The sequence below is a fragment of the Mandrillus leucophaeus genome, unplaced genomic scaffold (genome assembly GCF_000951045.1).
Source record: "Mandrillus leucophaeus isolate KB7577 unplaced genomic scaffold, Mleu.le_1.0 Scaffold10, whole genome shotgun sequence".
Taxonomy (NCBI): domain Eukaryota; kingdom Metazoa; phylum Chordata; class Mammalia; order Primates; family Cercopithecidae; genus Mandrillus; species Mandrillus leucophaeus.
This window is the reverse complement of record NW_012098098.1, coordinates 4,910,509-4,926,349: the sequence shown is the minus strand read 5'-3', so window position 1 is coordinate 4,926,349 and position 15,841 is coordinate 4,910,509. Positions and strand designations below refer to the sequence as shown.

At 57.7% G+C, this 15,841-nt stretch overlaps 1 protein-coding gene across 2 annotated transcripts in view; it reads right to left on the bottom strand.

Moving 5' to 3' along the window:
- The window catches only part of JPH3 (junctophilin 3), a 121,020-nt gene that overhangs the window by 13,980 nt on the left and 91,199 nt on the right, over window positions 1–15,841 (bottom strand). The window lies entirely within an intron of this gene.

Here is a 15,841-nt window from a genome sequence, read left to right as displayed (position 1 = left end):
AAAAAAAAAAAGGAAACAAAGAAAAAAAGAAAATGCTTCTGTTCTAATTATCATCAAACATCAGCACATGGACAGAAAGAGTCCAAGCCCAGAAGACCCACCCACAGGGTGGACACGGTGCCAGGCCGCTGTGCTGTGTGTGTCTGTGCTTCCTGCCGCTGCCCCGGTGTGGGTCACGGGACCACCTCCCTGCCCAGTAATCCCAGCACCTCTGACTTGGGACCCAGGGCTTGGGCAGGTGGGCAGTTCCCTTACCCAGCCAAAAGATGACATGCCACAGGTACCGTGGCACGAAGGAGCCACGGTACCTGTGGGCGGCCAGGCACATGGCCCCTCTGGCCTCTCCCTGTGTCTCTGTTGAGTCCTGCGGGGGACCTGCCCGCCCTTTGTAAAACGAGGGACTAGATGGACGCCCCGAAGGCAGAACATGGGGTTCTGTGCATTTCAAAGGCGTGGGGTTTGCATTTCTTCCTACCTGGTGTGCTGGCTCCAGAGGGGGCCTGCCAGTGCCGTGGGCACCACTTCCCTGACACTGGGGAAACTGAGGCACAATGACCAATTCCCCCACGACCAATCCCCCTCCGAGCGACTCCCTGGGAGGTCTCCTGCTCACGGTTCCTGACTTAGCCTGTTCGGGCTGGAAAAAAGCACTGCAGCTTGGGCGACTCATGAATAGCAGACATTGCTTTTCTCCCAGCTCTAGAGGCTGGAAGTACAAGATCAAGCTGCCAGCAGATTTGGTGTCTGCAGAGGACCCACTCTCTGGGTCCTGGACAGCACCTTCCTGCTGGGTCCTCATGTGGTAGAAGGGGCAAGCGTGCTCCCTGAGGCCTCTTTTCTCAGGGCACTAATCCCCACTATGAGGCTCCGGCCTCAGCCCCGTCACCTCCCAAAGGCCCCACATCCTAGCACCGTCGCCCTGGGGGAGAGGATTAACACATGCACCTCGGGGGCGCAAACACCTTCCACGCAGCCTGACCCCCCATCTTTGCCATATACCTGTCACTCCAAGTCCATGGGCTAAACCTGGAATCCACACACTGTTCATGAAAGACGGCGTTCTTTTTTCAAAATTCCACTGTGCTAACTAGGAACAATTTTACTAGAAGAAAACAAACCTATGACATTTACATACAAGGAGTAATATAAACCACAGCCAAGAACATGTGTCCAGGAAACGAAGCAAGCTGCTGAGAATGCCCCATCAGGGCTCCAAGAGCCAGAGAGTGCCCCAAACGCTGGCCCAGAGAGCGCACCGCTGTCTTGTGGGGGCTCTGATCCCAGGCTGTCTCTTATACACATCTAGATGTGTATAAGAAGAGTGCCCCAAACGCTGGCCCAGAGAGCGCACCGCTGTCTTGTGGGGGCTCTGATCCCAGGCCTTTGGGTGGTCTGTACATCCCCTGAAAACTGTACTCAAAATTTTCTGCATGATCCCCGGCCAACAAGCAGAGGGTCCACGGCTTTCATCAGATTCCAGGAGGATTTGCGATGCCCCAAAACTAAAGATGCGCAGTCTGAACACAGCTGGCCCTGGACAGAGAAGCCGAGGCTCAGCCATGCTGCAGCACCCAGGACAGCCCACTCCCAGCTCCTGCCCGAGAATCAGCCCAGGACCCGAAGGAAAGCAGGCTCCGAGCTCCCTGGAAGCCAAGGAAAGTAGGAAAACATCTCCTGCCCTGGGGACACCTTCCAGAACTATGACTGCATGCACCTCACCTTCCAGAACCATCACAACCCTATGCACCTGACCTTCCGGAACCATCACGACCGCATGCACCTGACCTTCCGGAACCATCATGACCGCATGCACCTACCCTTCCGGAACCATCACGACCACATGCATGTGACCTTCCGGAACCATCACGACCGCATGCACCTGCCTCCTGTGCTGGGTGATTTTCGTGAACGTCTCCCACTCCCGTAAGCTCCTGAAGAGGATGGGGTCTTGCACCTCCCCGGCTGTTCAGACCTCGACCACCACATGCAGCACAAGGGACCAAATGGGAAACTCCCCGGAGGGGCCCGTATTTGGTTCTCACATCTTTGCGTAGTAAAAATACCACCAACATTAACTCACCAACATCATACGTATATTTACATATGTACGTTCACACATATATAAAAAGACGATGTGGTGCCAACACTAAAATAAAACGAATCCAGACAAGCGCATCGCACGAAGGAGGAGACTCCCAAATGCACTGCAGAGGTTCATTATGAGACACCAGGCCTCGGCCGGGCGCCCAGTTCTCCAAGGGGTAATGGCTCCTGATGCCTGTGGCTCCCACCTGTGGAGGGTCAGGCCGTGGTGACACAGGCGGGGAGGGCATCTGAGCTCACCCGGGGCCCCCCACACCTGCACCGTGGCTCTGTGGCGCCTCCACCTGGTCACGTCACAGATCCTGCCTTTCTTGCAACCTTCCCCAGAGGAACAGGTCGTGATCTTTCTTGCCCTGCCTGGCCCTGCATGTGAGGCTCCCATGACCTGCTTTGACTCAGAAGCAAGTGCCAAGAAAAGGCACGGTTCCTGGGCCACTGCTGACCACAGGCCGGCTGGGCCAGATGCCTGGGCCCCTCCAACCTGGGAGTGGAGTGGGTGCCGGCAGGATTCACTGCCCAGGCCACCTCTGCGGTGGACGGTACTGAGGACAAAGATGGTACCCGACAGAAGACGAGGCCACAGATACACACGATGGAGGGGCAGGTGGGGCCTGCTGGGACTCCGAGTCCTACCATCAGCACCTGCACTGGATTAAGTGGTGTCCCCCGCAAAACAGTCATTCATCCTGGACCTGGGAATATGACTTTATTTGGAAATAGGGTCTTTGTAGGATGGGATAAAACCCAGACAGCCTGACCCACTCCCGGAGTGTCTGATTCCCCAGGTCTGGGTGGGGCCTGGGAATCTGCACTTCTATCTCCCAGGTGAGGTGGTGGCCCCTGCTGGTGCAGGGACCTCACTTGGAGAAACACTGAAAGGGCAAACTCCAGAGTTCTCAGCCTGTACCTTGCCCGGCAGCCCCTCTCTCCTGCTGGATGGCGACTCTGCTAGAAGCCAACTTCCCATCCCCGCCGTCCCCCCGCCATGTCCACTCACCCACACGCAAGGGGAACTGGCCCAGCCACACGCTCGACGCACGCAGCCCTCTTCCTCCTCCTCCTCCTCCTCCTCAACTCCTGAGCTGAGGGCTCCTGCCCTGCCAGCATCACTCCCATGGTGCTTGGCTCTCCCTGCCTGCTGTAGGAGGGGCCACGAGATCCCGCAGCCTACATCCCCACAGTGGGGTCCCCGCCCCCCACACCCTGGCCCAGGTCAGAACGTGGTATTCCCCACCGCTGACGGCTCCTTGTTGAGTGACAGCTCCTCGGCTCAGGTCCACTGGAAGATGCGAGTCCCAGAGCCTCCATCTCAGGTCCTCATAGCACGTGGCCCCTGCGTTCCCAGCTGCCACCTATGCTGATGACCCAGGGGCCAGAACGGGCCTGGGGCTTCTCCTTGGACCCCTCCCATCCACCCAGCCTTTATCCGACACTGTTGGGCCCTTACCGTGCCGGCTGGTGCCCCAGGGGCCCCGGTGAGCACAGAAGTGTGCTGTGAGGATGGGGCTGCAGTGGGGGCTGCAGAGAGCCAAAGGCTGACCAGGACATTCTGGAGGGAGGAGGTTGATGCTGGGTAGACAGAGGTCACCTGGAGGGGCCCCTGTCCTGGAGGATCACCCCCAGGCTGGGGAGAGCCAGAGGAGCAGGTGAGCAGAGCAGCCAGGTGAGCACTACTGTGAAGTCACGGAGTGTTGCCTGGAAGAGAGGGCATCTCAGCTGAGCTGACGGGGGAGCCAACAGGTCAGGAGGCGGCTCCTGATGAGGCCTGGAGTCACTGCTCACCTCTCACTGGCCCTCAGCCACTCCCCTCCAGCAGGAAAGCTGGAGGTCAGGGGTCTTCTGCACATCTCAGGTGATAGCTGGGCCCGGGTGACAGCCCCCAGCTTTCCAGAGGGCGCGTTCCACACCCGTGACAACCCTGAGCATCACTCCTCTTTGACAAACGAGGAGATGAAGGCACCAAGACTCCACCTTGGCAGCCCAGGTGGTTCCGAGCCCCACAGGGGTCTCACAGCTGCGGGATGGTGGCTCTGGCCCTGCCCATGTCCCCATCTTCAGGTGTCCAGGGGGTCAGCTCGATATAGCCTGGACCTCCCCTTCCAAGTTGAACTGACTCAAGCCTCCAAGCCTACCCCAGGGCTGGGGGCAGGATTTCCCCTGACAATGGGACTCCCTCTTCTTACCAAGCCACAAGACCACTGGCTGGCCAGGGTCCAGAGGAGACTAGACACCTGCCCCCAGTCACTGGAGCGCCTGAAATCTCCACGGGCCCTTTCTGAGTCAGATGCAGCCAGGTGGGTCGCAGGCGGGTCCCAGGCCCGAGCGCCACCCTCCATCGCAGTGATCCCAGATGCATCTCAGAGAGCCCGCGTCCCTGTGGATTCTTCCTCATCTTGACGGCACACAGGCGGTCACGGCGACATCTCTCCTGGGGCCAGGCATAAGGCCGACACAGCCCGGTGCACCAGGCCCATCTTCCCTGGGCAGCAGATACCAGCCCAGTGAGGCTCGGTCTGTCTGGGTGGTGAGGGCACAAGCCTCCTGCAGCGGTCACCCACGTGACCACACGCTGGGTGACCTGACACAGAAACGTTCCTTCTCACGGTTCTGGAGGCTGGAGGTTCCACCCAGTGTCAGCAGGGCTGTGCTCCGTCCAGAGGCTCAGGGGATACTCCTTCCTGTCTCCCAGCTTCCGGGGGCTCCTGGCGTGGCTTGTGGCTGCCTCACTCTCGTCTCTGCCTCTGTCACCATGTGGCCTCTTCCATTCTCAGAACACCCGGATAATCCAGGATGGCCTCATGATTCCATCTGTGAAGATCCACGCCAGCCTCTCCCTGACCAGCCCTGCCTTCCTCCCTCCTTCCAGGTTCATCTCCAGCAGGCCCCCCAAGCAGGCGTGCAACAGGGAGGCACGGATCTGGAGAGAAGGCTCCAGCAGCCGAGGAGGACCCCAGCATGGGTGACCGGGGTGCAGACAGCCCCTGGTGGCCGTCCCCACGGAGACTGCGAGCCTGGGGCGGGGGGTGCTCTGCTGATTCTTGAAGGGTCCAAGGGGCCAGAGAGCTGGGAAGACTGTGGCTACGGGAGACTCTGTGGAGGCCACTGCCTCATCCAAGAGACAACGACAGTCTAGGGTGATTCAGGGTGAAGTGTAAGAGCCAAGGGGCTTCCCTGGCAGCATTTCGGGAAACCCCCACCTCCTGTAGCGAGGGGCAGAGGGAGGGCAGGGCCCAGAAGGCCGGACTCAGCAGGGCAGCGTCCCGTGCTGAAGCCAGAGCCGGACAAGAAAGAACAGCACTGGAGACTCAGGGTGGAGGGACCGGGGCAGACAGAGCTGAGGGTCTGACCTTCCCTCCGGGGCCTGCAGTGGTGACCTTCGCCCCCTTGGCAGTGGCCAAGCAGCCCTTCCTGCTGGAAGACCCCTGCAGAGACTTCCCCACTTGAGCCCTGCCTCCCAGGATCTCCCGGCTCCCCTCCTGACACCAAACCAATCACAAGGGCAGATCCCTGCACACCCCAGGGAGGCGCCAGGCTGGCTCTGGTCAGCGTTCCCAGCAGGATTTGGCCAACAGGGGCCAGGAGGGCGCTCAGGATCCATCTCTAGGCTGCTGGATCCAAGCACAAGAAGTAGAAACGGGGAGTGGATCAACACGAACTTGCTCTGCCGAGACCCAGGCGTTATTACCCTGGCAAAAACTCCGTGGGACCACGGGTGCCTGCCGGTCCGCCAGGGAGGCTCTCGGAAGCTCTGGGGAGGGGGTGGCCTGAGTCAACACTACGGCCCCACGGTGCAGGTGTGCGGCTGGAGGAAGGTAGCCATGTATGGCTGGCACCGCCGGGAGGCACAGGTGAGGGCACAGAGCTGAGGGGCAGCCCAGGGAGGGGCAGGGCTGGCAGGAGGAGCTGGAGCTCCTGAACCGCCTCCCTGATAGCAACGGGACAGTAGGAGCCGAAATCAGAGGCCAGCTGAGAACACTTCACCACCAGAAGCCGGGTAGGACCCGTTATCAATGGGAAGTAAGGTCAGAGGGCAGCCAGGGCCCCCTGCAGACAGCTGGGGGTCAACAGGACAGGGCAGGGCATTCCTAGACACACAAGGGTCGCAACAGGGGTGCAGCTGAATTTATACAACGAAAAGAAGGGTGGGTGATCCGGAGGCTGGGAGTGGCCTCCGATCCCCCCCAAAGTCCTGACCCTCTGCCCAGTTTCAAATCTGAGTCTCCAGGAAGCAGGGCGTGCAGCCCCGCAGTGTGTGCATATGGTGGGACCGACCCCCACTCCATCCTTCCCCAAAGGGAGCGCTGACACGTGGGCTGCTGGGCACTGTATGCAGATGCGACGTGTGCATCCACGTCAGACTATCACCTGTCAGCATGTTCACGAGATCCCCCGGGTAACCACCGAGAAAATAATTCAGAGATTTATAGGGAAAGGAACAGTGATATTCTAGAAAATACCACTCCACCAGTCACCAGAAGGGAGCCGAGGTGACCACACTGATCAAAGGGTCCCTCCGCGAGACCCGGGCGCACATCAGAACCCCTTTAGAGAACGTGCTGAAACGCAGGGGCCAGGCCACGCACCAGGGTTTTCTGATTCAGGGGGTCTGGGGTACCCCAGAGAATCCACATCCTAGCAAGTTCCCCATGGGGCTTTTTCAGGATCTGGAAAGGCTGGAGCCAGATTCTCCCTGGGGCCTTTAGGAGTCAGCCCTGCAGATGCCTGGATTTTAGCCCCGTGAGAGCCACGTCTGACCTCTGACCTCCCGGACTGTGAAAGGACAGTCTGTAGTTCTGTCACTGAATCTGTGGCCATCAGCTGCAGCTCCACAGTCGCCGAGGCCCTGTGAGGCCCAGCCCTGGCCTGCTCTCCTCTCTGCACCCACGTGCATCCCTCGGCAGGCACGACCCTGGGAAGTGCTGTGGTTACAGCACAAATGTCTTCCATTCGGCCCTGGGCAATATGGGGTCCCAGGCCCCTGACAACCACTGGGCAGCTCCCTTTCCCTAGCCCCCTCCCCTTTGCTCCCCATCTGGGGGGCTTCATTTAAGCAAGGGGCAGAGCCCATCCTCCCCACGGCTCCAGCCTCTCCTGCACTCTAGGCCCACTTGCCTGGCAGGCTCTGCCCCATGGTGCTGGGCTCACTGCTGAGGCTCAGGGTGAATTCTGGGGCCCAGCCAGCCTTCTAGAGGGAGGCACACGAGAAGCCGGGGGCGTTTTGCTCCTGGCACTGGCCTGGACCAACATCAGTGGCTGCCTCAGGAGGAGCCACCACAGGGGTAAAGGCCAAGGGCAGGGCAGCCAGGCAGGCAAGGCTGCCCCCGTCTCCTGACGGGGAAGGTTCTGGAACCTGGGGAGCATCCTGGAGTGAGGAGTAGGCTCGGACGCCCCAGCAGCCTTTGCTTCCTGATCTTGTTTGTGTCTCTTTCCCTGAGGGCAGGACAGTGGCTTCCCGGGTGGGAAATGAACGCTCTGGTGATGCCTGGCCTCGCATCTCTCACTTCCTGTCTTCCTCGGTGCACAGAGCCCGGGCCGAAGGGGCACTGAGGGGCCCTGTGGCCCCATTTGCCACCAACTGACACCCTCCCCGAGGGCGTTGGTTTCTGGCTGTGCCCCACCAGACTCTTACAGGGATGCATATCTGGGGCGTTTCCACGTCCTGGGCGCTCTGCTGATCAATGCGAGTGCTCAGAAAGCTACATGAAACCTCAGAGGCCATCTCAGCACAGGAACTTCAGCCTCTGTGGGGTCCTCAATGGTGACGAAAGGCTGGCCTCATGGAATCGGCTGGCCATGCAGGCCTCTGGCCCTTCCTAATCCTGGAGGAACTCTTTTCAGGCAGCCTTTGTCCCTCCCCCGGCTCATTCCCCTCTCCGTGAGGACACCTCTCCCTGAAGCCTCCGAGTACCCCGAGTTGAGTTGGATCCCTGCTGCAAGCTCCCGAAGCCCGGCCTGCCCCAGTGCAGACACTCTGTCTGCATCCTCCTGGCTGTGAGCAGGGGCCTCAGGGGACCAGGCGTCCTCAGGGCAGAGCCCATCACTGTAGTTCCCTCGGAGAGAAGCTGGCGGACGAGAGCCAGAGTTCAGGGAGAAGCAAATGCAGATCGATTCCCCTTTGTGTAATGCCTGCCCTTCCCAGGCGGCTGGCTGGTGTACACTCACTCTTTTCATGCATTATTAATGCCTGCAGCCTGAGACGAACGTGTCTCAATAATGATCAATACGCGGGAATGAGATGAAGCATGGGGCGTCATGGACGAGAACTCAGCATCTACGTCCCAGAAAAGCCCTCATCCATTGGGTCCCCACCGATGAGGCTGAGAGCAGACGAGTCAGCCTTTGGCTTTGGTAGGAATCATAACATTCACTGCTCCTCCTTGGCCGTGTACTGAGTGTCACAGGGCTGCAGGAGACGGCCCCGCAGCCCCTCTGCAGAGCCCTGGTGGGCAGCTTGGCTGTGCTCTGACCCTCCACACACATTTGCCATTTGACCCTTCCCCCACTCCATGAGGAATGTAAGACCCCCATTTTGCAGATGAGAAAACTCAAGGCCAGACTTGAGCTACTCGCCTGGGGCCCTGGGGAAGTGGCGTCAAGAATCCAGACCACACTGGACAGCTCAGGGCACCACACCCGTGTCTACATCCTTTAAAAAGCCTGGCCTTGAGTTTTCTTGCACTGAGTCCCCAGCCCTGGGGGCACCGACCGGCCAGCCTTGGTGTGGTCAATGTCCTGGTGTCTCCCAGGGAGACATTTTATGTAATGGACAGAAGGACTGCCGGCATGTGCCACTGTGCCCGGCTAATATTTGCATTTTTTGTAGAGAGAGGATCTCGCTATGTTGCCCAGGCTGGTCTCAATAGACCCTCCCACTTCAGCCTCCCAAAATGCTGGGTTTATAAGGGTGAGCCACTGCACCCGGCCTCACATTTTTAAAGGGGAGTGACATCATTGAACAGAAACAGGCTCTGCCTGGGGTCCCTCTTGAGGCTTCTCAGGCGGTCTCAGAAGGTCCTCCGGACTCAAGCTCCTATCCCTTACTACCCCCACCTACCTGTCTCCCTGTCCACACCCATTGCAGGGGACACTGGCCACACAGGAGTGCAGAGGCCAGGCTGGAGATGGAGGGGCTGGTCATATTTACAGACTGACAGAGACCACGGAGTGGGTAGCTCCAACGTGGCAGGATGGGAGCCAGACTGGGGGAGCGTGGGGGGAGGGTGGAGTCCCCCCACCACCCATTTCACAGATGAAAGGAACAAGGCCACGGAAAGGAGGGGACACGCCCAGTCTCACACCGGGGGCCTCAGGGTCTCAAACCTAGGGGCTCACGGCCCCCATGCGGCAAATCAGGCCACCAGGCGGCAGCAGCCAGAAGGCAGGTGGACTTTCCATGTTTTTTTGTTTGTTTTTTGTTTTTTTTTGAGATGGAGTCTCGCTCTGTGGCCCTGGCTGGAGTGCAGTGGCCGGATCTCAGCTCACTGCAAGCTCTGCCTCCCAGGTTCACACCATTTTCCTGCCTCAGCCTCCCGAGTAGCTGGGACTACAGGTGCCCGCCACCTCGCCCGGCTAGTGTTTTGTATTTTTTTAGTAGAGACGGGGTTTCACGGTGTTAGCCAGGATGGTCTCGATCTCCTGACCTCATGATCCGCCCGTCTCAGCCTCCCAAAGTGCTGGGATTACAGGCTTGAGCCACCGCGCCCGGCACGACTTTCCATGTTTTAAACTGTGTGTTTCTCTCACTGCAGGAAGACCTTTCAGCTCTGCAAGGTGGGGACGCACACGTGACGGGCTGAACCGCGTCCCCAAAAACAGACAAATGGCGTCTGACCCCCAGGGGCTAGAAGGCTGACAGACCTGCCTGAGCACAGCCAGGGACTCCCGTCCAGGAAGAAAAGTGGGCACGGCTCAGCGGGGGCCACGTTCAGGACAGGTGGAACCCGTAGGGGTGCCCCCACCTGTGCAGTTCCCAGACCTGCAGCATTACCTGGGGAGGGTTTGTGTGTGTTGAGGCGGGAGGGTGCACCACAGAAATGCAGATTCCCAACCCTCCAGCAGAGGCACTGGGAGCTCTGACCTCAGCCTCCTCCAGGGGATTTATTGTTGCGAACCTGGCTGAGTCTGTGTCCTGTGTGGGGCGATGTTCTGCATCTCAACCCTGATGACACTAAAAGTTGGGGACACAGGAGGAGCCACATTTTGTAGACCCTGAGGCTTACATGCCTGGGGGCCTCCTCCTTTGAGACAAAAAATAGAAAATGCAGACGTGGACAGCTGTGAGGCCCCCGGGGACTGGAGCACAAGCTCCATTTGCTGCTGTGTGTGCCTCTGGGGCTGGCATAGAGGGAGGACGGGAGGGAGGAGGTGCAGCCTAGAACCAGCGGCTGGGCCCGCCTGGGACACCTCCAGGGGCAGATGAGCCCACGTGATGACCACTGGTGCAGACCTAGCCACACCCTGAAAGGAAAGCCCAGGGAATGGAGCAGGGCGAGGCCCAGGTAGGAGCCGCCCTGCCCATCCCTCCAGGTGGGCCAAGCTCTGTCCAGCCTGCAGATGATGGTGAGACACTGCCGCGCAGCTGGGGTTTGTACTTTGGGGCTGTTCTGAGAGCTGGGTGCCTGTCCCAGGGTGAAGGCTGTGTACCCCACAGGGCCTGAGTAAGGCCCCTGCCTGTGGCCGTGACCCTGGCTCTGCATTCCTAGTAAGGATGCTGAGACCAGAGTCAGGAGAGGCTTCCACTTTCACTCACTCTGGTAGCCGCCTTCCTTGAGCCCCTGGGAGGGAGGGAGGTGGACCCAGCCCTGCCCCCAGGAAGCTCAGTGGGTCAGACAGACATTGACTGGCCATCACCATTGCCACTGGGTGGAACTGTCACGCAGCCCTGCAGGGGGCAGGAGTGGTGCTAAGAGCCTCCATAGAGACTCCGATGTGGTCAGGGAGGGCTTCCTGGAGGGGGTGACAGCAAGCTGAACTTTGAAGGGTGAGCAGGAGAGTAATACAGGTTGGAGGCACTTGGGAGACTGCATTGGAGGCCTGGGGTGGGATTGGGGTGCACCCAAGTCTGGAGCAAAGGGCGGGGGCTGCACTGAAAGGTGGCCCACACAGGCCTCCTCCCAAGACCAGCTGGGGGCCTCTGAAGGGCCATGGGCAGGGAGGGACCAACTATGACATGTGTGCTGAGGGGGCCCCTGGCCAGTGCCTGGAGGACTGGGGTCAGAGAGCACATGGCCAGGCCTCGTAGATGGTGACCATCAAGACTGAGGCTCTCGTGGGCCCTGGCCCAGGAGCAGGTCAACACCCAGGCCAGACCCACACGTGTGCACACGGAGAGCCAGCACGACCCAGCCCAGACAGTGAGCACCAGCTTCCCGAGCCCCTGGCTGAACGCGTCCACGGGCACAAGGCAAGGATTGGCAGGATTTTAAAAACCTTAAGGTCAAAGAAGAGCTCAAACGGCTCAAGGGGAGGAAACTTCGGTAACAGTCTCTCCCTGCAATTATTTTAATGGGCTTTTCTGTTGATGTCAGGATGGAAGAGGGAAGCTTCTGCAGAGCCCAAGCCAGCCCCATTCCCTGGAAAGTGCATTTCATCAGCTCAGACCCAGGCTGGATTGTTAAAGACAGGAGGTCTGCGATCAGAGTAGCCTGGAAAGCCAGAGAACATTCTGGATCCAGCCCTGACAGGTGACCCCTCTCTTTATCTTTAGACTGAGTCTTCCCTTAGCCCCATTTTTCATTTAAAAAAATTCTAAAGAAAGAAAAAGAGGAACCCAAAGCAACAAAGGAAGTGGTGTCCCGGCCACGGTCAGGTCCAGCTACTCAGACTCCTAAGGGTGGCCGGGACAGGCGGGAGGTCGAGGAGCTCTCAGTTGAGCCTGACCAGCCGGGGGACGGGCACATGGGGGCCCCACTGCCCAGGTCTGCGCCTGGGGCTGTGGGACAGGGAGAATTTGAGGTGTGGGGTTCGTGTAAGTGTCCCGGCTGCAGTAATGAATGACCACTAACTAGGTGGACTTAACACTTACTTCTTTTCTCACGGTCCTGCAGTCCCTGAGTCCAAAATCAAGGAGTCACGCTCCCACAGGAAAGGCTTTAGAGAATCCTCCATCCGTCCCCTCTCCAGCTGTGGGCGGCTGCTAGCATCCTCGGTGTTCCCAGGCTCGTGGTGGCCTTACTCACAACCCTCAGCCTCTGCCCTCACGTGGCCTCCTCCGGCACGTGTCTCTCTCCTCTTCTGCCTCACAAGGGCACTCATCATTGGACTGGGCTCCAGCCTGATCCAGGAGAATCTCATCTGCAGATCCTTAACTAATTCCATTTGCAGAGACCCTTATTCCAAGAAGGTGGAAGTGAGGTGCCAGGCAGACATAGCTTTTGGGGACACCATTCAGCCCACTAGAGAGAGTGTGAGTGTGTGTGTGTGTATATATATATATATAATTTTTTTTTTTCAAATGGAGTCTGGCTGTGTTGCCCAGGCTGGAGTGCAGTGGCGTGATCTCGGCTCACTGCAACCTCTGCCTCCCAGGTTCAAGTAATTCTCCTGCCTCAGCCTCCCAAGTAGCTGGGACTACAGGTATGTGCCACCAAGCCCGGCTACTTTTTCTGTTTTTAGTAGAGACAGGGATTTGTCATGTTGGCCAGGCTGGTCTCAAAACCCTCAGGTGATCCAACTGCCTCCGCCTGCCAAAGTGCTGGGATTACAGATGTGAGCCACCGTGCCTGGCCGGTTTATAGTTTTATTTTTTAGAGACAGGGTGTCCCTTTGTCACCCAGGCTGGAGTGCAGTGGCACGATCACTGCTCACTGCGGTCTCAAACTCCTGGGCTCAAACAGTCCTTCCACTTCAGCCACCCAAGTAGGTAGGAGAACACCACACCTGGCTAATTTTGTTTAGTTTTGTAGAGATGGGGTCTCACTATGTTGCCCAGGCTGATTCCGAACTCATGGCCTCAAGCATTCCTCCCACCTCAGCCTCCCAAAGTGCTGGGATTACAGCAGGAGCCACCACACCCGGCCCTACATACAGGGTCTTCATGTTCAGTTCCTTCCTGACTTTCAATCCCAGGCCAAATGTCACTCCTTGGAAAAACAGTGCTGACCTCAATCCCCATCCCCACAAGCTCAGGCCTCCAGCTTTACCTCGTTTACACAATTCTGCGATTGTGGTCCGTGGAGGCAGGAGCGGGTCTCCCTGGCACACACTTGTAGGTGGGTGTTCAGCTGAATGAATGATGAGTGAATGGGCAAGTGAGCTCTTCTTTAAGGAGCCTTCCAGCCCGGCCAGTTCCTTTGGATCTCCGCTCTCCAGACTCCCTGGACAGCGTCGTCAACTGGCGAGAAGGTATGACGGGGGCCCCGCCGTCCACGTTCACCAGCTGCTTTACCTGGGGCAGGCTGTATAATCTCTGGGCCTCAGTTTCCTCACCTGTGCAGGGGGTTTAGTAAGAAGGACCCTTGGAGAACCCCTGCAAAGATTCACGGGATGAGGTGCAGACAGCACACAGCCCAGCTGTGCTTGTGTTGGATAAGACACCTGATGGATACTTGGTGGGTGAGTTTTACTTTTTTAGCAGCTTTATTATCATTTATTTTGTTCGTTTGTTTTTTTGAGACAGAGTTTTGCTCTGTTACCCAGGCTGGAGTACAGTGTCACGATATCAGCTCACTGCAACCTCTGTCTCCCAGGTTCAAGCAATTCTCCTGTCTCAGCCTCCCAAGTAGCTGGGATTACAGGCGTGTGCCACCACGCCCAGCTAATTTTTGTAGTTTTAGTAGAGACAGGGTTTTGCCATGTTGGTCAGGCTGGTCTTGAACTCCTGACCTCATGTGATCCGCCTGCCTCAGCCTCCCAAAGTGCTGAGATTATAGGTGTGAGCCACTGTGCCTGGCTGAGCTATTTATTTATTTATTTTGAGATGGAGTCTTGCTCTGTCACCCAAGCTGGAGTACACCGGCGCGATCTCAGCTCACTACAACCTCTGCCTCCCGGATTCAAGGGATTCTCCTGCCTCAGGCACCAGTGTAGCTGGGATTATAGGCACGCGCCACCACGTCCAGCTAATTTTTTTATTTTTAGGAGAGACGGGGTTTTACCATGTTGGCCAGGATGATCTCAATCTCTTGACCTCGTGATCCACTCGCCTTGGCCTCCCAAAGTGCTGAGATTACAGGCATGAGCCACTTCCCACCCCCGGCTGAGATATATAATTTATATACCATAAATGAAGATACCATAAATGATATATTTATATACCGTAAACACGAAGAAGGAAGTCTGAAGTGACTGACAGAGCGACTTAATACATTTATGGATCCACTCATTCGAAAAGATGTTAAATTGAGTGTCTGCTACAAGCTAAACACACTGTTGTGTGTTAGGACATAGAGGAAAAGGGAGAGACAACCTACTTGCTCTGATACGGATTCTGGTCTCATGGAGCAGACGGCTGATAAAAAGGTAAACACATAAAAAGCACATTTCCATAGCTACACGTTCTGTGAAGACAGCAATTACACTCCAGTTGAGAATATAATTCATTGGTTTTTAGCACAGTTACAGAGGTGGGCCGCCGCCGCCGTGATCTAATTTTACAGCACTTTCGTCCCCTGCGACAGAAACTCCATATCCATCAGCTGCCCTCTCCAGCCCCTCTTCCCAGCTGCTGCCAACGGCAGATCTGCTTTCTTTTTGCTGTTGTTGTTTCATGGAAAGCATTTCTTTCAGAAAGAAATTACGGAGCGAAGGGCCAGCAGGGCAGAGGCGCAGGCAGCTTGGTGGGTGGGGTGGGAAATAGGATGGGAGTGGGTGTGTGTGAAAGGTGAGGAAAGGTGGTCCCCTCCCCAGCCCCTCCTGGGTCAGAGGCGATGCCGGGGAACAGGGCCTGGGCAGCAGGCGCCCCACACCTGCTCCTGCTGCAGCTGGGACCACCTCTAAACCTTCACTGTGGAGTCCCTTTTTGAGTTAACAGAAACTCTGCTATCAAATCAGACAAAACTCTAAAAAGCCACGCTCCCAGAGCAAAACAGTAAAACCCAGAGCGGGAGTGTGGAAAACACAGCCCAGACACAGAAAGGTCCTCCCACAGCACGGCTGTGCCACTGTGGGCTGCCGGCCGCCTCCAGCTGCAGCAGTGTCTGTCAGGCTCATCTGTCCACTAGCCCGGTACACACAGACAGGGCACATCCACATGCTGGCTATGTGCAGGTGCCAGGGCCTCAAAGCACAGGGCAGGTCCTGCCCAGGAGCAAGAGGAAGGCCGGAGGGGGAGGCTGGTCTGGACGGGATCACTGGAGTAATGAGCATCACTAACACTCTGGGTTGGTGCCCAGCATTAGCCCAAAGGAAGCAGGCGTGGCTGAGGCCTGGGAGGCAGGAGTTAGCAGGGGGAAGAGAGCTCCAGGAGGCAAAAGGCCCAGGGGCAGGGGAGGGGTCAGCGAGTCGGGAAAGGCCGGGGTGGTGAAAGCTTCTGCCAGCTGGGGGTGGAGGCATCTGCTCGGGGGCGGGGCATGGGGTGGTAGAAATCATCCTTCCACTGTCTAGCTATTCTCAGGGATTGTGGCTGGATATTTTATTTTTAAAAATACACAAAAGTTGGCCGGGCGGGCCGGGCGTGGTGGCTCAAGCCTGTAATCCCAGCACTTTGGGAGGCCGAGATGGGCAGATCACGAGGTCAGGAGATCGAGACCATCCTGGCTAACACGATGAAACCCCGTCTCTACTAAAAGATACAAAAAAC